The following is an 8,949-nucleotide window of genomic DNA, read 5'->3' as shown; positions in this document are numbered from 1 at the left end:
ATATATAGTCTGTCTATATATAGCGCCCAGCTATATATAGTCTCTCTATATATAGCGCCCCAGGTCCCCTCTATATATTCCTATCATGTGTGCTCAGTTGACACACTTCTGGGGTTCCACTTTCGGTGTCTCGTGTCTCTCTTCTCCTCTGTCTTCCTCCGTTTCTCGTCTCCCTCGCGCACTGTTCAACATAAGGGACTAAATCACATTCTTGCAGCAAATTTGGTGGTCCATGAAGCAATGGAATCTCTACTTGAAGGCTCTGAAACCTTGCTAGAGATATTCAAAATTAAAAAGGAAAAATACATTGATCAATTCAAATGCTACATACTACAGAAACTACTTGATGGTAAAATTACAAGTAGAAATATTGACAAGGATAACTCTTATGATCAAGACCTAAGATTACTCATGAATAAATTATATATTGCAAGGATAGATAAAAGTCCCAAAAATCCATTGTTCTTTTGCAAGCAATTTATCATTAAACTAGCAAAAAAATGCTTCCATGGGCATGACTTTTAAGATACTCTACTAGATGAAGCAACAATTTGCTAGAGCATATGCATTAAGCTCAGCTTCTTATAACTCCCTATTGAGGAAGGTAAGGAGGAGCTACATTTCCTTATGTGGATATATAAGGCTCACAAAAATGATTTTGTGTGGCTTATTAATGCTATTAATTGCATTTATGCATAGTATACAAAATTTTTTACACAAATTCTTAACTCCTATAAGGAAATGTCGATGAAACTGTGTATAAAACTTAACAATAAAGCGTTTATACTTATGGGGCTCAACATCCAATCCTTTTAGATTAGAAACTCTAGCATAGGCACATTTATCAATCTTCTTGACTAAATTTATGCATATGCTTTATAGATATTACTAAATGTTATGAGAACATCCCCCATAATGATGAACATGGACTCATCACAATCATTTGTGCCTTAATTACGTAGGCTTTCAACCATCACAAAAAGATATATCTCCACATAAACAAAGGGAAATGTAAATGGATAAACACAAAAGATCCTCTACATCCCAGATTATATTTACAAGAATGTACGTATCCATATTAACTCCTAGATCATTAACAATCCATGAGATTCCAATGGAGTTTAGTTGTTCCCCCTTATGGTATGACCTCTTTTTGGCCTACTATGAATATAGTTTCTACAAGGAATTGGCTTTAAAAATAGGTATGACATCCTTAAACATTTTTTGCATACCTTTAGATACTATGATGATCTACCGCTAGTCAACAAGCCCCATCCCACAATCTTTCTAAAAACTAGTCCTACATCTAATTTTGATATAAAAATGTGCTAGTAGTTTGACATTACTGACAAATCACTCTTTTTTTTTGTGACTAGGCATTTTATATCTCTCTCTACACACTTTCTCAACATGGAACTATTCGACAATAATGGGATTATTATCCTAAAGACCTATGACAATAAGAAATAACTCCCCCTTACTTGCAAATACATCCATTGTGCAAGCAATAATCCTACAAGATGGGCACACAAAGTCATTATCTCGCAAATTGGCCCTATATTATACTCAAATAACCACACGGATACATCTCTTCACAAAATGGGTTTTGCAAATTTAAACTATGGAGCCTCGTACTAGACACATTAGCACAAGACTTTCCACTTCTCAAACTTGACAAGAAGGAACTTCTCTCCACGATTAAGGAGTAGGCATGTACGTAGGGTCCTATACCATGATATATGGGTGGGCCATAGGTACCACCCATACTGTCAGAAGTCCTAGAAAATAGCAGAGTAAAGGGGGCCACTCTTCCTACTCCGTGGGGGCTCTTACAACCCTAGATAGTCAAGCTTTGGCATGCAAGACAGGTAGATTAATTTTCCCATTCCATTACCAATTACCTTACATTAATATTTCATACATATGTATTCTTATACAAAGGTACTTACACATATAACCTTCACTATCTTTCTAATAATGCCATGTTAAGTCAAATGGACCAACATGTTAAAAGCACCCCATGAAGTTTAATTGATATGGAATCTTGTTGAGATGCTTTTAAACATAGTATTGACTATACATATGACTAGTTTACCACAATTTGATTACACTATACTTAAAAATTAATATAAAGTTATAACCAACTCAATTTTTCAAGAAATTTCTTTAAATAATTTAGTTAAAACAAGTCCAAATCTCAAGGAACTTATAACATACAATTACTATTTCCTACGATGTTTTTTTTTTGTATCATCATAAAATCCCATGTTGACGGAATTCATAACACTAATTATCCTAGGAGATTAGGTTATAAGATCTTGTCTACTGTTGCATGATCAAAATATTTAAACATTCTTATACATTTTATCTAGGTTAATTATTATTATCACCCACATGTTTACCTCACAGCTATAATTGTCCATGTAAAAGGTAAGTAAACTGAGTTATGAGCAATAGTTAAGGAATAGAAGATCCAATGAAGTCCCCACCATGGACCCTTCATCTATTATATATGGCATGTTTAGTTGATATGGAGCTATACCTCTACATGGTATGGGTTACATTTCTGTCTTTCATCATAAGGTATGTTTCACCTTGGGATTGAGGGCAAATAGCTTGATTAAGATATGTAATCCATGATGCTCTACACAGTAATTAGGTTAGAAAGTTTGATGAGACATACAATATATATTTTCTTATCCTTGAAAGAGGATTAACATGGTCCTTAGGGCATAATGAAGTTGTGGCAAAAGTATTTTGCTCACCCTTTGTAATCCTTAGCATAGTAGTTTATCCTTGTATATTATCATCATGTGAAATCTAGGTGTTGCTACCATAGAATCACTTCTATTATAGTATGAGTAAAAAATGATGTCAATTGATCTATGCATGTTTTATCATGCTCTTTTTACTTAGAGAGATCCTTAAGGATACAATAAAAACTCTTGCATGTAAATACGCATGCACACACAAACATTAGGATATTTTCATGTTTGGTCGTATTGATAATAGACCATGAAGGACCAACATATCTAAAATTAAAATTCCCCATTCCAATACTTGAAATATAGTTATCCATTACTAACTTTAAATCCATAAAGTTACACTTAATAAGCTAACAGCTGTGGATGTAACTAGTATAGAACTAAGCCTACCCAATTACCTAACTCTTTTCCCTTGCATTCCTTCATGACCATTTAGCCTTCTTTTTACTTTTCCCTCATTTTCACTAAATACCTAAAGCCCTATTTATAAATAAACCTCCTTCTCATGTTCTCCTTTCCTCCAAACTCCCCCTCTACATTTTACCTCTCTCATATACATAACCTCTCTCTCTCTCTCTCTCTCTCTCTCTCTCCCTTGGATCCTATTGCTTTGCTTGTGTTCTCCTCTCAATGCTTGTATGAACTTCCCTTTCAGAGATGTTACTTTTGATGTCTGACTCCATCCTTATTATGCTTTGATGTCTTTATGGTGTTATGGCTTGCGTTTTGGGCTAGCTCTCCATGAAACTGCAAGTCCCCAACCATTAACAGTCAAGGCTTCTTGATATACTATGGCTCCTTGAATTTATTAATATGATATTAATAATACTTGAAATTTGTAGTATTCATGTCTATGTGTGTATGATATCCTATTTTTCAATGCCTAGCATATAGTTATGTTGATCTATAACTAGCCCTTTAAATACTACAAGCCCCCAACCATTGATATCCAATGCTTCCTCTTAGATATAATAATTGCAGGATGAGCTAGCTCGAATGGCCTAACACACCAGGTCTCTAAATACTATGAGCCTCCCATGCTCCATAAGTATCTACTAGGACTTGATAGAGACTCAATATCATAATATTACTGACAATTGCATAATCTTGTGAGCTTAGGTTGAGCCTTTTGGGACTCACCAAACAATTATGAACCCCATATAGTAATGAATATGGAAACCTTCTTAAGGCCACCCATCACACATTCCTCTAAAGAATATTGCTTTACATTAAAGGCTACCAATAACCATGAATAAACCAAGATCCCTACTCTATACCGTTTGATTTATAGGCCCTCAAAATACCTACCCATTATGCCTATATTTCCCTATGTATAATACTATTCTAGATTTGGAACTCTAACTCAAAAATAGGTATAAAAACAAATAGACATTAAAGAATATATCTTGATAAATACATCACCTCACTAGATAAGTAGAAATAGTTAAATGTGGCTATATGTAGTTTAAGTGATAGTTAACTACTATTAGTTGCCCATCTCAAGCACAAGAGAACCTAATTGGCCACCTAGAACTCGAGTAAGCTACTCATGAATATATGTGTGCATCACATGGGTTCAAAATAATGTATTTTTAAAATACCATTTTTATATATTTTTTACATACAAAAGGGTGTAATATAAATGGGATATTTACAAATTGAATAGCATTCATGCGGCTACATGTAGTTTAAGTGATAGTTAACGATTATTAGTAGCTACCCTATCAAGTGCATGATGGCGTGATTGTCAACTTGAAATAGCATTCATGGGAAGGTAGCTAAAAGAAGCCATCAATTTTGACATCAACGATGCAGTAATACAAGGCAACAGATTAGCTAAGGATGATAACAAAAGGACCTCATGACAACACAGGTACCGCAAGCTCTAGAAGGGTCTGGGAAGAATCAATATGGTCTTTTCTTCTCTTCTCTTATTGTCAATAAATAGAGAATGCGTGATAAGCAATAAATTTAGATTTAGTGACACTTCTCCTCTGTCTTCCACTTGGATCCCAACCATCAGGTGGCTGTATTTGAGATATCGATGTGGAAAGATGCAGTGGCTTGGCTCGCAGCAAAAGAAAACTAGGAAATGTTTAACAATGCCTAGATAGCATTCCATTTGTGATTCTAGCTAGACTGGACAAACGCCCAAAAACTAGAATGGTTGCGTTGGCTAAAACAAGGTACTGCCACAATCCAAAGCTATACAACTCAATTTAAAGACTTGAGAGGATGAATGTCCTAGCACACCCAACCCAATGGAAAAATGTTGCATTCTCCATATGCACAATGCTTGAATAAGGAAATTCATAAAGGCTTAGCTAGGGAAGACCTATCTATTAATGACCTAGATTATTTTTACTAGTATGCACTCTTCATTCAGATGTTATTGGTCAATAATAAGTTCGAAAAAGGGAGGAAATTGGCCAAACTTGCTGACAAACCCCATCGGATAGAACCTAGTGGCTTTGGTATGGATTTAGATACAAACGAAGAAAGTAGCAGTGAGGAGGAGGAATCTAAGGAAGAGGAATGTTGAAAGCCAAGTAAGTCCAAGGGAAAGGACAAGGCCCAAAAACCCTTAGAGGATGCTTGAAAAACTAATGTTTAAACTTTTTGGTGTACCAAGTGTAGTAATCTGGGTCACTTGGCTTTTGAATGTGGTTTGCATCAATAGCAGTGTGGCATCTACCATATAGCCACGCATAATACCAATGTTTACTAGTATAATGTTTGTACTCATATGGGAAATATAGGCCCTAGCAAGGTGCAAGAGGAGCGTAGCTGGCTAATTGGAAACTCTCTACTACCACAACCCCAGTAGTACCCTATACATAATAAGACTATCCATCTCTCAGTATAGACCATGGAGGACAAGGAAGAAATTAGGGAGGCAAAGGAGGATGTTATCACCCCCCAAATAAACAATGTTTCTTTTGTATGCATGAAAGCCATTCTAGATCCAAATGTATCGAGTCCCAATAGTATGATGCTTAGAAGCAGTAGAGTCAGGACTAGACTCTATCATCATCTATCTAGATAGTGGAAATCAAAGTGATCCACTTGAGTTAGATCAATGTGATTACCCCATCAGGCAAGAAGCTAAAAGGAAAAGACGACAAGCCCATAGGAGTTCCATGGGTTGATCAAGAGAAAGTCTACCACCAAGTGGTTGCATAGATAGTAAAAGAACTAGCAACTGTGAGAGATCCATAGTTGCTACAGGTCTCAACTTCAAGAACCATATATGAAAAAAGAATTGCAATAACATTGGCACCGTAGCAGAGACTACTACCATGGTTCTAGGTCCGACACCAACACATACAAGATGGGAAGCAGCCATCAGAGTACTGACCATGATGCAACATTCGTAGTTTACTCCTAGTACTATCCAATCACCAAGCCTAGCTAAGCACAGGAAGTTCCAAAAGAATCAAACACCCAAACTTCATGGGGTCCAGTTTCCATTAATATGAATTTGGGAGACCTACTTAATCTAGTCCCAAAATTCAAGGACCACTTATTGAAGATGATCCAACTAGCTCAGCATGTCCTACTAGAGCCCAAAGTTTTCGCATTGACTACATCCCCATTGGAAAAAGAAGTTCAAAAGGTATAGTAGGAGCCCATCCCATCGATTGGTAGCATGGATTTGTCAAGAGCATGTAAGTCCAAGATAAAATATGACATCAATAGTGCTATGAAACCCACCATAGGCTCCAAAGATGTGCATCTTAGTTGGTTTATTCCATTCTCATTGTTTGCACATTTTTTTGGTTCATGTGATGCTCTGAAGAAAACAAAAATTACTTATCAATGCAAGTGTCCATCCGAGGAATAAATGAGTAAGCTTGGGTGAGACTTGGAAAGTCAAAAGAACACATTTTGATGAGCTAATTGAATGAAAGGTCAACCAATTTGATCTCACATTCATGTAAATCTTTTCTACTACCTTGAATGCCTTGATCACTAGATAAAATCTATGCATTCGCTTTCAATATAGAAGATGGTGAATTTTGCGAGGGGAGTGGATCAGCTTGGATCAAGATACCCAAGATGAGACACATACAGCTCTCATAGATGTGGTTATCTTATGGAATGGTCATAAGCCTTTTGTGGTCAGTGCAGAGAGCCATTGGTACATTTCTTTTGTGAGATAAGAAATCCAATTAATGTCCAATGAGCCCCTTAGCAACTTCTATTTCAAGTTAGATAATAGAAAAGTCAAGATTCATAGTGAGAAATCCATGACATGTAAACAATGTGCTTCTCCACATATCCTTGAGATAGTGGAATCCTTGTAAAATTCTTTTAAATAAAGAATGAATATAAACTTTTTTTAAACTTCTGAGTACTTTCAATTTAGATAATCTTCTAAAGACTTCTCAAGTCAAAGCATGGGATGAATAAACAACTCCACACATATGGTCACTTACCAATGTCTAGAGTAGTCCAAGTAAGAGTTTCTCAAAGTCTAACTTAACTACAACGAAGGGAATGGGGGTGTAGCGATGGTCATTTTTTACACAAAATAGCGGTATTAAACTAGCAAAAACCCAAGCACGGCATTTTGTCACAAAGAGTTTTAGAGAGAGAAAAAGAGAGGGCAAAAGAGATTGTGGCTTTGGGAGGGAGAGGGAGAGGAAGAGAGAAAGAGAGAGAAGGAGAACTTCTCACCATCACTACCACCACCGTCGTACACGAGGAAGAGGGAGAAGTGCATGAAGGATAAAGAGGGGATGCTGCAAAGAGGAGACAATGAATCCATCCTTGGGCATTTGCAGTAAGTACATTGCCTCCTCTTGGTTTATTTTTGTTCTTTCTTCTTTTCCTTTTTCTTTTCTTGAGAATTGAGATGCATTGAGGGAGAAAGAAAGGAAATGAGAGAGGGAGAAGAAGAAAGGAAAAGAATGAGAGAATGAGAGAGAGAGAGAGAGAGAGAGAGAGAGAGAGAGAGAGAGAGAGAGAGAATAAACATGAAAGTAACAAAGAAAGAGAGAAAGAGAGAGAGAAAGGGAGGGAGGGAGAGAGGAGAATGAGTGAGAAAACAACGAGGGACGGAGAGAAACAAAGAGAGAGAGAGAGAGAGAGAGAGAGAGAGAGAGAGAGAGAGAGAGAGAGAGAGCCAGGAAGAGAGGAGAATGAGTGAGAAAACAACGAGGGGATATTAGAGAGAAAGAAAGAGAGGGGCAACAAAAAAAGAGAAAGAGAGAAAGAAAGAGAACAATGAGGGAGTGGAGAGAAACAAAGAGAGGGCCAACAAAGAAAGAAATATAGAAAGAAAGAGAGGGGACATAGAACAAGAAACAACAAGTGAAGGAAGAGGTGGATAAAAGGGTGAAGTAAAGAGAAGAAGGATAGTGGGTAAAAAAAGAGCTAAAAAGAGAATTGTGCCTTTTCAAGGTGTTTTATGATTTCTTTTCAGGTTGCTAAAGTATCATATATTAACACTTGAAAATACCATGCCTGAGTCTCGTAATTATGTGTAACATGTTTTACAAAAGCTTTTCATGGACTACAATAGCATCCATGCATGTGTCAATGATTGCGCGCTATTTCAAGGAGAGTATGGGACTATGGAGACATGTCCAAAGTGTGGTGCTCACAAGTATCGACAATACTTGCAAGGAAAAACCATCCCTCAAAAAGTTCTTAGACACTTTCCACGTATCTCGCGTATACGTCACATGTTTTGTACGTCGGGCATGGCGAGCTTGACAACATGGCATGTGCAGAATAGATCCTCAAACGGAGTCCAATGAATATCAATGGATTCACACGCATAGAGCCACATTAACTCTACCTTTCTACTATTTATACAAGAGCCAAGGAATCTTCAGATTGGTCTTGCTATGGATGGCATGAATCCATTTGGTCTCTACTCAACTTCTTACAATGTGTGACATGTAGTTCTTGTTAACCACAATATCTTGCCATGGCTTTCTACGAAGAAAGGACACCTTATCCTTAGCTTGCTCATTCCTAGGTGCTACAAAGTCAAGAATATGGGCATCTACCTTCATCCATTAGTTGTTGCTGAGATTAAGATTTTGTGAAAGGAGGGGGTCATCGTGAAAGATATGAGCAAGCCCGATGGTTGACGATTTGCCAATATACGAGCCATTCTCATGTGGACCATGCATGACTTTCTGAGATTTGGGGAGTACTCAGGTAAGTAGTC

This window comes from Lygodium microphyllum, chromosome 4, assembly GCF_053477565.2.
Source record: "Lygodium microphyllum isolate KBCC chromosome 4, Lygodium_microphyllum_v1.1.10, whole genome shotgun sequence".
In the NCBI taxonomy this organism is placed as follows: Eukaryota; Viridiplantae; Streptophyta; class Polypodiopsida; order Schizaeales; family Lygodiaceae; genus Lygodium; species Lygodium microphyllum.
The sequence above is the reverse complement of the archived record's forward strand: the minus strand, read 5'-3'. Positions refer to the sequence as shown.